The sequence below is a fragment of the Ovis canadensis genome, chromosome 7 (genome assembly GCF_042477335.2).
Source record: "Ovis canadensis isolate MfBH-ARS-UI-01 breed Bighorn chromosome 7, ARS-UI_OviCan_v2, whole genome shotgun sequence".
Classification (NCBI taxonomy): domain Eukaryota; kingdom Metazoa; phylum Chordata; class Mammalia; order Artiodactyla; family Bovidae; genus Ovis; species Ovis canadensis.
This window is the reverse complement of record NC_091251.1, coordinates 50,422,728-50,435,120: the sequence shown is the minus strand read 5'-3', so window position 1 is coordinate 50,435,120 and position 12,393 is coordinate 50,422,728. Positions and strand designations below refer to the sequence as shown.

At 39.3% G+C, this 12,393-nt stretch overlaps 1 protein-coding gene across 1 annotated transcript in view; it reads left to right on the top strand.

Moving 5' to 3' along the window:
* The window catches only part of MDGA2 (MAM domain containing glycosylphosphatidylinositol anchor 2), a 920,428-nt gene that overhangs the window by 878,622 nt on the left and 29,413 nt on the right, over nt 1-12,393 (top strand). The gene's annotated exons all lie outside the window — the stretch shown is intronic.

Sequence of the window (12,393 nt, the reverse complement as noted above, 5' to 3'; positions counted from 1 at the left end):
GGGTTCACTGCAGACTAAACTATGAAAGGGAATAAATCCCAACACAATTGCCAGACCATATTATTTATTGTGAGATTACTGTTTTATTACCAGTATAGGATTAGCTTAACTCTAATTCTTCTCTTTAATCAGGTATGATTTCACATACTCTATTTTGACTATATTTCATGGACTTTTTTTTCTTTTCTTCCAGTATACCTTGAAACAGGCATATTTTAAAATGGTTTTCAAAAAATAATTTCAAGATAAATATTTTGAATTACTTTAATTGAGCAAGCTATGCATTTACCTTATTTGTGAGGCTGGCTTCCTTCGATTCCCTCTCAAATGTTTTGCATATTTATGCTGAGTTTCAAGATAATTTCAATATACTTTTAACTTCATCACTGTTATTCTTATGCACTTTATTGTCAATGAATGCCAACTTGTTCTGCTATTTTTGTTCTGATTATTTCAAAGAAAAGGCAGGTCTCCATTTTTTCCATGTTCTCAAAAATCTACTATTTTGATACCTGTGCCATTTCTCTGCTTCCTCAGAGGACTAAAGTTTGCAGATATTAGGTATATCACTTGGGTCCCCTCTCAGCAGGAACAATCGAGCTGCTAAAATCTAGGCAAAAATATCTGTCGCAGACATTGACTACTCAATCAATGACAGTTAGGTGAGTTAAAGATATTGCCTGTATCTAAAACCTTCCCTCTTTGCAAATATTATTCTAAGATGTTCATTCATCTGTTAACTTGGGGCAGGGGGTGGGGCATGGGCATTTATCATCACTGGTTTTACAAACTATAGTCTCAGTTTTATCCATTCTTTTGGAAAACAAGATTCACAATTATTTGTCCTGGATTTCTAATCACATACTTGCAATTATTACTTCTTAAGTAACCATGAGTAATCTTTGCTCTCTTGATTGGCACTAATGGACAATATATCGTTGAAAAGGGTCACAGTTTTTTTTAAATAATACAAAAGTGGATGATCAGTTAGATATTCGTTATTTATTAAAGTTTCCTCTTTGAAATAAAGTCAAATATGTTATATTACTTATCTATTATTATTACTGCATGATAAGATTTGCCCATGTTTTGTGGCTCAAAACAACAAAGATTGATGATCTCACATTTTCTGTGGGTCAGGAGTATAGGTATGGCTTAGCTGAGTGCTTGTAGCTCCGGGTCTGTCATGAGGTTGCAGACAAGCAATCAGGTAAGACTGCAGCCCAAGTCAAAGACTTCACTTGGGGATGATACACTTCTAAGCTCACCTCTTAGGATTTTGGCAGGTCTCACTCTCTTACAGGTGTTAGACTAAGGATATTGATTTCTTGCTGTCTGTTGGCCAGAGGCCTTTCTCAGTTCTTCACCATATGGACAGCTCTCGAAGACCGTCTCATGGCAGCAGACTTCCTCCAAAGCAAGTGATCCATGAGAGAGAGAGTAAATACACACCTAACATTTGTTATAACCTGGTCGCTGGAGTGACATCCCATAGCTTCTGTCTTTTTCTATTTATTACAACTAAGTTGATCATCCCAATTCACACTGGGAGGAAATGATACACGAGTGTTAATCCTAGGAGGTTGAAATCATTGGGTGGCATCTTAGAGATTGTCTGCCACACTTTTACAGTTTCTTGTTAAGTTTTCATCAAAACTGATTTGAGAAAAAAATAAATGAGAGCTATAATGTGTCACCTTTAAACTAACTGTTGATTCATAGTTACATGACACAATATCTGACTATTTGTAATAACATAAGATTATTTCAATAGTCCTAAACCACAAGTAAGCATTTTGATTTTTGATTAATCAGCTAAATTTCTAACTTTTCTTGCAAAGAAATTGAACCTCATATGAGTTCACTGGATATGACAAAAACTCATTAAAAATCAGTAAAATATATACTTCATTTATTTCTAGAAATAAGAATGTGAAATATAAACATCAAACCATACCAGGAATGTAAATATAAAAATACAAAAGACAGTTACGAATATAGTCATTGAACTTGATAACAATGGTTCAATACAGTTGTGTCTCTAGAAAGCTACTTTCACTATGAAACAAATAGGAAGTAAGGAAAAGGAGTTCATTAATGAAATCTGTTCTCATGAATCCTGAGAGGGAGGAAGAAGTGATACAGCAGAGTGAGATGGGATTGTACAAGGTGGAATTGTACGAGGTGGGATTGTGAATAAGAGGAAAAGAAGTTAATAGAAAAGGTAGGTTTAGAGATAGTAAAGCAGCATGAAACAAGTTTCTTGAAGAGACAAGAATTTAAAAATCTAGTGGGGGATCAGCCTTGAAAAAGATACTCATGTCTCTTCCACTGAGTTGGGATGAAAACAATTAAAACTGCTTCTGATTCATTCTTTGTTGCAAAAATAGCAAATAGATGCAAAATTTGTCTTCCTAACAGTCTCTGTTTTCTGTTTAAAATAAATGCAAATGTTGCATTTTAACAAGTAAGCCATCTTTAAAAAGTGATAAATGAAAAGAAATACTGATCAGGGATATAGAGAGCTGGTGAGATTGGAGATGAAGAAGTCATTCTTCAGCCTTTTTAAATGTATTTTAGTATAGAATGTTCAGTTTGACTCTCCATCACTTCTTTTTGAAAATGTTTATTTATTTACTTGGCTGCACTGGGTCTTAGTTGTGACACAGGAAACTTTGGACTTCATTTCTGCATGCAGGCTCTGAGCTGTGGCATATGGGATCTAGTTCCCTGACCAAGGATCAAACCCCAGCCCCCTGCATTGGGAGCATATAGTCTCAGCCACTGGACCACCAGGAAAGTCCCTCTCCATTGCTTCTTGTGTACTGTACCAAATTAGTCTGCTAACTACTTTCCTTGCTGTCTCTTTAGCCTCAAGTTTCTGGGGGTAAAGATCATTCTCTAAAACTAATAACATAAAGACCTCAGGGATGCATGCTCCTCTGGCTTCTCCTTGGGGAGGCTCCCTCATTTATTCCAATTCTGCATGAATTTCTCCAAGTTGATCTGTGTTGTATCTAGGGCTTCTTTACAGATTCTCTCCCACTCTCTCTCTCTCTCTCTCTCTCTCTCTCTCTCTCTCTTTTTTAAATCCTACTTGAAATGTATGCTTCGGGAGAGCAGAAACAATGTTTCTTCCCATCACGTGGTACTCTGCAAATGTAAATGTTTAAGTGACCTCTCCATCAATATTTATTAAGTAAATGAATGTTTTTTTTTTTTAAACATATGGTAGAAGTAGCACTTCTCTTTAATAATCTAGGTAACTCATATTCTTCCTTCAAAATCCAACTCAAGGACATCTGCTAAACTTCTTCCCCATCATCCCTGCTCATTCTGTTCTCATAACACTGGGTACACATCTTTGTACACATGTTTGGTGCACATGTTTGTTGTTACCCTGACCCCTGATAGACCATAAGCTCCTCGAGAGAAATAAGCATGACTTATTCATATTTGATCTTCTGGAAAAAACAAATTCCTCAGTATATTTTTGTAAATGATACAAACAGGTACTTTAACCTCCAACTTCTAGAAGAGTGACGAAATGAGGGTAATGAAAGTATGAGTTTAGGTTGAAAATGGAAAGTAGTTTCACCAAGACCTTATAGGATAAGTTGGAGAAAAAACAGGAGTTAATCATTGACAACTTGATTGTGAATTCAAGTTTTATGGCAGCTTAACCATAGACTAAAACAAAAGTGTCGCGTATTTCTTAACAATTAATTCAAAAGGAAACTTAACTTTATGAAAGTGCTCAGTGCTTGGTGAAAGGACTCAGTACCTATAAGCAATATAGATATTGCTACATGCATGTGTGCTAAGTCACTTAAGTCATGTCCGACTCTGTATGACTGTATGGACTGTAGCCTGCCAGACTCCTCTGTCCATGAGATTCTCCAAGCAGGAATACTGGAGCCATGCCTTCTTGCAGGGGATCTTCCCGACTGAGGGATCGAACTTGCCTTTCTTACTGTCTATTGCATTGGCAGGTGGGTTCCTTCCCACTAGTGTCACCTTGGAAGCCCAAATATTGCTATACTATATAGATATTGCTATACTCTTAGCAATATCGTCACTTAGAACTTTTAGAAAACCATAAAACATGTACAATAAAAACTGAATATAATAATAGGGCATAATACATTAGATAATAAAATTCAAGTTTTCATCCTAAATATTGTGATACAAATATGTTGCATTATGAAGATCTAACAAAATGTAAAAATAAAACTTAATGAATCTGAAAAAATTAATAAATCTGAAATTAAACTCTTGATAAGTTTCTCTTAATATAATATTCAGTTTATCCTTTAGCAAGAGCTGAATTAAAGCTTTCTCCATGCTGATATTCAAAGATTTTTAAATGGAGACTTAAATGTTTTCATACAAGATACAAAGAAAACAAAGATGAAAATCTTTTGCATGATTTTAGCAGTCTGATTTGTATTCTTGTTTTAGGCAAAGATCATATTTCTTCTGATCAGTAATTTTAAATCGACATTTTTGCTTATATTTCAAATACATTCATCAAACAGAAAATCTGCTCACATAGTTTTTTATCCCCCCTTTGGGGTTAAACACCATGTGAAAGACAGTTTGAGCTTGGAAAAAAAAATTAAGATGCTATTATTTTAGGGTCTTAATTACATTGACTATAGAAGTACTTCAGCAAAATAAATGTGTAATTTTGAGACACTTGCATTTGGACCACTTCTCAGAATTAAGGCCCTTGCAAAAGACAATTCTCAGGTAGCTGAGAGTCTAGATAAGGTTGTTTAATATTCTACACTTAAATACAAGAGAATAATTACCAACAGTGGGCTATTTGTTAATAATTGTTATTAAAGTACTCTTTCTGTTAAGAATTAGATAATGCTTTTAGCGAAGTCTTCTTTATAGTTAATACTGCTAATGCCAGTGTCATCAGTGAGGAAATAATGAGGTAGAAAGAAGACGTTAATTCCCTAAATTGCTTTGTTAAATTAAGCTGTACTTTTAAGGGGGTGGTGGATAGAATTTAACCCTGATTTATTACCACTTATAATCAAAATATTATTACAGAACCTTGTCACAGACTCTCCAAAAAGACTATATGTAACAGCTAGTACATTTACCTTTTAAGTCTCCAATTATGAACCACCAGTTACCCCTAAATATAGTTTCTTCCTACTTAATTATTCATTGATGATGGTATTGCAGAGGAGGAAGAAATTTTCCTCTATCTTTCTGGGTTCTGACTGGTCTAAGAATTAAATTGACATGAGATAAATTAACAGGAGAAAAATCACACAAAGTTTTATAATCAAGAGATTTGGTTGTCCTCTTTCTTATGTGGGCTTACGAGGTGTCTCTAGTGGTAAAAATCCACCTGCCAATGCAGGAGATTTAAGAAGTGTGGGTTAATCCCTGGGTTAGGAAGATCCATCCCCTGGAGGAGGAAATGGCAACACAATGCAGTATTCTTGCTTGGAGAATCCCATGCACAGAGGAGCCTGGGGGGCTGTGGTCCTTCAGGTCTCAGAGTCTTACACAACTGAAGTGACTTGGCATGCATGCCGGCATGTATATGTATGCCCAGGCTTACAGATGGAGATTTCCCTTATAAATGTACATGTTTCTTACCAAGCAGCAGCTCCTACTTGCTTTTCAGAGAATTTCCCATTTCTGCTGATTTTCAGAAAATAAGAGGCTTAAAACAATTAATATGCCAAGGAGACATGTTTTAGAGTGGCAAATTCTGCTCCCCTACATTCTCTCAGGCAAGGTATAGTCAGTTCAGTCACTCAGTCATGTAGGACTCTTTGAGACCCCACAGAGTGCATCACACCAGGCTCCCTGTCCATCACCAACTTCCGGAGCCTACTCAAACGCATGTCCACTGCATCAGTGATGCCATCCAAGCATGTCATCCTCTGCCCTTCCCTTCACCTCCTGCCTTCAATCTTTCCCAGCAACAGGGTCTTTTCCAATGAGTTGGTTCCTTGAATCAATGGCCAAAGTATTGGAGTTTCAGCTTCAGCATCAGTCCTTCCAATGAATATTCAGGACTGATTTCCTTTACGACTGACTGCTTGTATCTCCTTACAGTCCAAGGGACTCTCAAGAATCTTGACCAAACCACAATTCAACAGCAGCAGTTCATCGATGCTCAGCTTTCTTTATAGTCCGACTCTCACAGCCATACATGACTACTGGAAAAACCATAGCTTTGACTAGATGGACCTTGGTTGGCAAAGTAATGTCTCTGCTTTTCAATACACTGTCTAGTTTGGTCATAGCTTTTCTTCCAAGGAGCAAGCATCCTTTAATGTCATGGCTGCAGTCAACATCAGCAGTGATTTTGGAGCCCCCCAAATAGAGTCTCTCAGTGTTTCCATTGTTTTCCCATCTGTCTGCCATGAAATGATGGGACCAGATGCCATGATCTTAGTTTTCGGAATGATAAGTTTTAAGCCAAATTTGTCACTCTCCTCTTTCACTTTCATCAAGAGGCTCTTTAGTTTTTCTTCGCTCTCTGCCATCAAGGTGGTGTCATCTCCAATTCTCATGGTTACTGATATTTCTTCTGGAAGTCTTGATTCCAGCTTGTGCTTTATCCAGCCCGGCATTTTGCATGATATATTCTGCATATAAGTTAAATAAGCAGCGTGACAATATACAGCCTTGACGTACTCCTTTCCCAATTTGGAACCAGTCTGTTGTTCCATGTCTAGTTCTAACTGTTGCTTCTTGACCTGCATACAGATTTCTCAGAAGGCAGGTCAGATGGCCTGATATTCTCATCTCTTTAAGAATTTTCCACAGTTTCTTGTGATCCACGCAGTCAAAGGCTTTGGCATAGTCAATAAACCAGAAATAGATGTTTTTCTGGAACTCTCTTGCTTTTTCTATGATCCAGCAGATGTTGCAATTTGAGTTCTGGTTCCTCTGCCTTTTTTAAATCCAGCTTGAACATCTGGAAGTTCACAGTTCACATACTGTTGAAGCCTGGCTTGGAGAATTTTGAGAACTACTTTACTAGCGTGTGAGATGAGTACAATTGTGCGGTAGTTTGAGCATTCTTCAGCATTGCCTTTCTTTGGGATTGGAATGAAAACTAACATTTTCCAGTCCTGTGGCCACTGCTGAGTTTTCCAGATTTGCTGGCGTATTGCATACAACACTTTCACAGCATCATCTTTTAGGATTTGAAATAGCTCCACTGGAATTCTATCACCTCCACTAGTTTTGTTTATAGTGATGCTTCCTAAGGCCCACTTGACTTCACATTCCAGGATGTCTGGCTCTAAGTGAGTGATCACACCATTGTGATTATCTGGGTTGTGAAGATCTTTTTTGTACAGTTCTTCTGTGTGTTCTTGTCACCTCTTCTTAATATCTTCTGCTTCTGTTAGGTCCATACCATTTCTGTCCTTTACTGAGCACATCTTTGCATGAAATATTCCCTTGGTATCTCTAATTTTCTTGAAGAGATCTCTAGTCTTTCTCATTCTATTATTTTCCTCTGTTTCTTTGCATTGATCACTGAGGAAGGCTTTCTTATCTCTCCTTGCTATTCTTTGGAACTCTGCATTCAGATGCTTATATCTTTCCTTTTCTCCTTTGCCTTTAGCTTCTCTTCTTGTCTCAGCTATTTGTAAGGCCTAGTCAGACAACCATTTTCCCTTTTTGCATTTCTTTTTCTTGGGGATGTTTAAGGTATTGTAAAAGGATGTTTAAACAAAATTAACAATGTGACTGAGAAAATCTGGTGTTTCAAATATACATCTCATTTTCAGTGTAATTAATAAAGTATTATTTCATCAATTGAATTAATGGTAAGCAAATAAGTTTAAAGCTTTTGTTTCTCATCCAGTATACTTTTTGAAACTAATTTAACTGAAAATATAAATTTATTGTGATGAATATTTGTATCCTTAGTAACGCTGAAAGCTCAGCTTCTCCATACACTGGTGCCTAATGAATCTTAGAGACAAGAGTTCTGGGAGAAGTAGAAAATGATAAGGCTTCCCTGGTAGCTCAGATGGTAAAAAAAAAAAAAAAAAAAAAAAAAATCCCTGCAATTGAGGAGATCTGAGGCACTTCCTGGGTGGGGAAAATCCCCTGGAAAAGGAAATAGCAACCCACTCCAGTATTCTTGCCTGGAGAATTCCATGGACAGAGGAGTCTAGTGGGTTACAGTCCATGGAGTCACAAAGATTTGGATAGGACTAAGCTCCAGTACTCTTGCCTGGAAAATCCCATGGATAGAGGAGCCTATCAGCAACTTTACTTTCACGCATTGGAGAAGGAAATGGCAACCAGCTCCAGTGTTGTTGCCTAGAGAATCCCAGGGATGGGGGAGCCTGGTAGGCTGCCATCTATGGGGTTGCACAGAGTCAGACACAACTGAAGCGACTTAGCAGCAAGCAACTAAACACTCATTTATTCATAAAATGATAGCTTTATTACTTTGCCAGGCAAAGGGAGCCACAGTAAGCTAATGCCCTCAAAACTGTATGTCCCAGGGGAAGATATTGAGAAGTTTTATAGTAATTATTCAAAGAAGGCATAATCATGATTTTTGATGGCCTCTACCTGCAGCAGCTCAAAGTGGGGATTCAGTTGTCCAGCCAGAGACTGAAGCCAGGTTGTACAGTGAAAGCACTGAATCCTAGCCACCAGATCAGGGGTCAGTAACAAGACCCTGACCCTTGGCTTTGCAGAAAAGAATTCCCACAAAGAAAGTAGGGAAGCAAGTATTTATTAGGAGGAAAAGAATACTGTACGTGTGTGGATAGACACACAGGCAGACTTAGAGAATCCCTGAGTCCCACTTTTATGGTGGTTTGAATTCTTTTATTGTATATCACTTTCTTTTTAAAAATTTTTTAGCCAGTATTTTTTATTTGCCTGCTTCAGAGTTCATATTTGGTGTATCTCAGGATCCACCCGTGTGTATACTCGGATCTTTTAGCCAAGATGGATCCTACTGAAGAGGCCTATGGGTAGCCTGGCATCAGTAGCATCTTTTCCCTTTTGACCTCCAAGGGGTCTTTCTGTGCTTCTGTATTTAGGGAAATCTCCTGATTTCTAGAATGACAAATATGTGGTCTGAGAAGGACCTAGCCTCCTCTCTTATTTTTACTGAGTTCTTGTCTTGGAGTTTTGGTTCACAACTTGTAGATAGGGGAAATAGGTATAGGAAAGCTCGCTTCCCAGGTGACTCGTTGTAAAGAATCTGCCTGCTGATGCAAGAGACACAGATTTGATCTCTGGATCAAGAAGATCCCTTGGAGAAGGAAATGGCAACACACTCCAGTATTCTTGCCTGAAGAATCCCATGGACAGGTGAGCCTGGTGGGCTACAGGCCATGGGGCTCACAAAGACTCAGACAAGATTTAGGGATTGAACAACAACAAAACAACAAAACCTGGGACTGTCATCTGGAGAGGGCTGCACTCTGTTGCCATATGCTTGTAGAACCTTCTGAATCAGGCCTTGGTTTATAACATATTTAAGATGATCCGGGGTTTCTGGGTCAGCATGTCCAGAGTAAGGAATGGTCTTCCATTCCTTATATCATTTCACAATGACTCAATTTAGTGGATGTTTCAGGAGCTTCCCTGACCTTTAAGAGGGCTATTGGCAGCAGGCAATAGCATGATTGATATTTCCAGACAGAGTTTGCCCAAGGTTTTCTTTAGAGTATGATTAGTCTGTTCATCTTTTCTTGAGGACTGAGGTCTCTAGGACAAATGGAGGTGGTAATTTAATTCCTAAAGCCTGCTAAAGCTGTTGTGTGACCTTTGCTACAAACGAAGGTCCATTGTCACTCTGAAGGTGGCAAAGCAACTGAAATCTACTTGAGTTGTCTTCTCTGTTCTAGTAGGGAAGGCCTCTATTCATCCAGTAAAAATGTCTTTAAAGACCCATTGTCACTCTGAAGGTGGCAAAGCAACTGAAATCTACTTGAGTTGTCTTCTCTGTTCTAGTAGGGAAGGCCTCTATTCATCCAGTAAAAATGTCTTTAAAGACTAGTAAGTATGTGAAGCCCTGAAAGGAGGGCATCTGAGTGGAATCTATTTGCCAGTTCTCTCCTGGGTAAGTCCCTTATCATGGTTAACAAGAGGAGGAGGCTTAACATTGCCTCCTGGATTATGGGTGATGCATAGGGCACAGACTTAAGTGACTCTTTTAATTGTCTCTAGGAACTCTTTCCCTGTAAAAAGTAGGAAAACAATCATAAACATTGCATCTCTCCCCAGAGAATTCTATAGCCCTTTAACAATTTTCCATTGGTCAGAGACTTATGAGCAATTTCTGATCTATGTGCCACCAGCCATCCATTCCCTCAGTCCCTCTCTATCTGTTTCCCAGTTCTCTTTGGAAGTCAAGTACCCGAGTGTAATGTTAGAAGGGGTAAGAGATGGGGCTAGAACTGTTTTGGCTGTGAGCATCAGGGCTGCTTCCTTTGCTTCCCCATCTGCCCTGTGGTTTCCTTGGGAACTTTGAGAATTTCCCCTTTGGTGCCTGTGGCAGTGAATGACTACTGCCTGTTTCAGTTTTGGGATTCTTTTTGTGAGATGTAAGATCTCAGTCTCATATTTTATAAGGATGTTTCTTGCATTTAGAAGTCCTCTCTCTTTCCAGAGAGCTATGTGGGTACATAAAACAAGGAAGGCGTATTTTGAATCTGTGTATGTATCCTTCCCCTAGGATTAAGACTTGGGTTAGATCTATCAGTTAGGCCTTTGGGCCAAGGTGATTGGTGGCAAAGGTTTTGCTTCTGTGACACGATGAGTGCTCACGATAGCATACCCTGCCCTCCTGACCCCATCTCTAACAAAACTGCTGCCATCAGTGAACTGTTGGTTTTCTACGACCTAGACTGTTAGGTCAGACCTATAGGCATAGACCTGGTCAAGGGTTTTGAGGCAAGAATATGTAGGCTCTGAGCTTTTGGCAGGCAGTAAGGTAACTGGGTTAAGAGTGTGGCAAATTTTGAGGGTTAGCTCTGGGACGTCAAGGAGCAAAGCCTGGTACTTGATAAGGTGGCCTCCAGTTAGCCCATGGTAGCCGTTCGTCACTAAGACCCCTTGCACTTGATGAGGGGTCTAGACTTTCAGCAGCTGTTCAAAGGTAAGCTTATTCGCTTCTTCCACCGATAGATATGTGGCAGCTACCACCTGGAAGCAGGCAGGCCAACCTAGGGTCAGGGAGTCTATCTAGTTGCTTGGAAAATTATCCTATAGACTGAGGTGCTTCCCCTAGCTTCTGTATAAGGACCCCCAAAACTGTCCTTTGCTTTTCAGTGACATACAAGGTGAATGCCTTTCTCAAATTGGGAAGACCCAAAACAGGGACTCTGTTGAGAGCTTGCTTGATATCGTTAAAAGCCTGTTCCTATTCCCTGTTTCAAAGTAACAGTTCTGTATCTGGGCCTTTAGTGGCTTCATACAGGAGCTTAGCCATTAGCCCAAATCCTGGAATCCAAATTCTATAAAATCCTGCCATGCTCCAAAAGGTACAGAGATGTTTCTTTGTCTTTGGAGCAGCTTAGGCCTAATATAGCTTATTTTCTCTTTGGAGATAACTGTCTATTATGGGGTTTAAAATATATCCCAGATATTTAACTTGTTGCTTTGAGATGTGTGCCTCTATCTGAGAGACTCTGTAACCCTGGGCCCTAAGGAAATCATGGCCTTCAATGGTATTTTGATTTGAGGACCCCATGGAGAGACTAGATATTAATATATCTTCTGTGTACTGTAGAAGAGCACCTCTTTTTAGGTTTATTTCCCTTAGTTCCTTTCCTAGGGCTTGAGTGAACAGGTGTGTGCTGTCCCCAACTCCCTGAGGCAATACTGTCTGGGTGTATTATTGCATTTGGCCTGAGTCAGTATTAGTCCGCTTGAGGACAAATGGTGTTGTGGTGAGAAATGAACTGGGATACAAAAGGAGGCATACTTGAGATCAAGTACAGTAAACCGTTTAACATTCTCAGGGATTTGGGCTAACACGCTATAAGGATTGTCCACAAGGGAATGTATAGGGACTACTGTGTTGTTTACTGCTCTGAGGTCTTATACCATTCTATAGACCCCATTTGGCTCAACAAATGGAATAGGAGCGTTGTATGGAGACTGGCAGGACACCAAGAGGCCTTCAGAATTTACCTACCAAGTGTTGTAAACCCTTTTTCGTTTTTGACTTTTTAGGATATTGTCTCTTATTAAGATAGGCGGTTTCTGCATGTATGCTCAGTTCCTGTCGTGGCTGACTCTGCAACCCCCTGGACTGTAGCCTACCAGGCTCCTCTGTCTGTGAGATTTTCCAGGCAAGGTTACTGGAGTGGGTTGTCATTGCCTTCTCCAGGGGATCTTCCCTACCCAGGGATTGAACCCAGG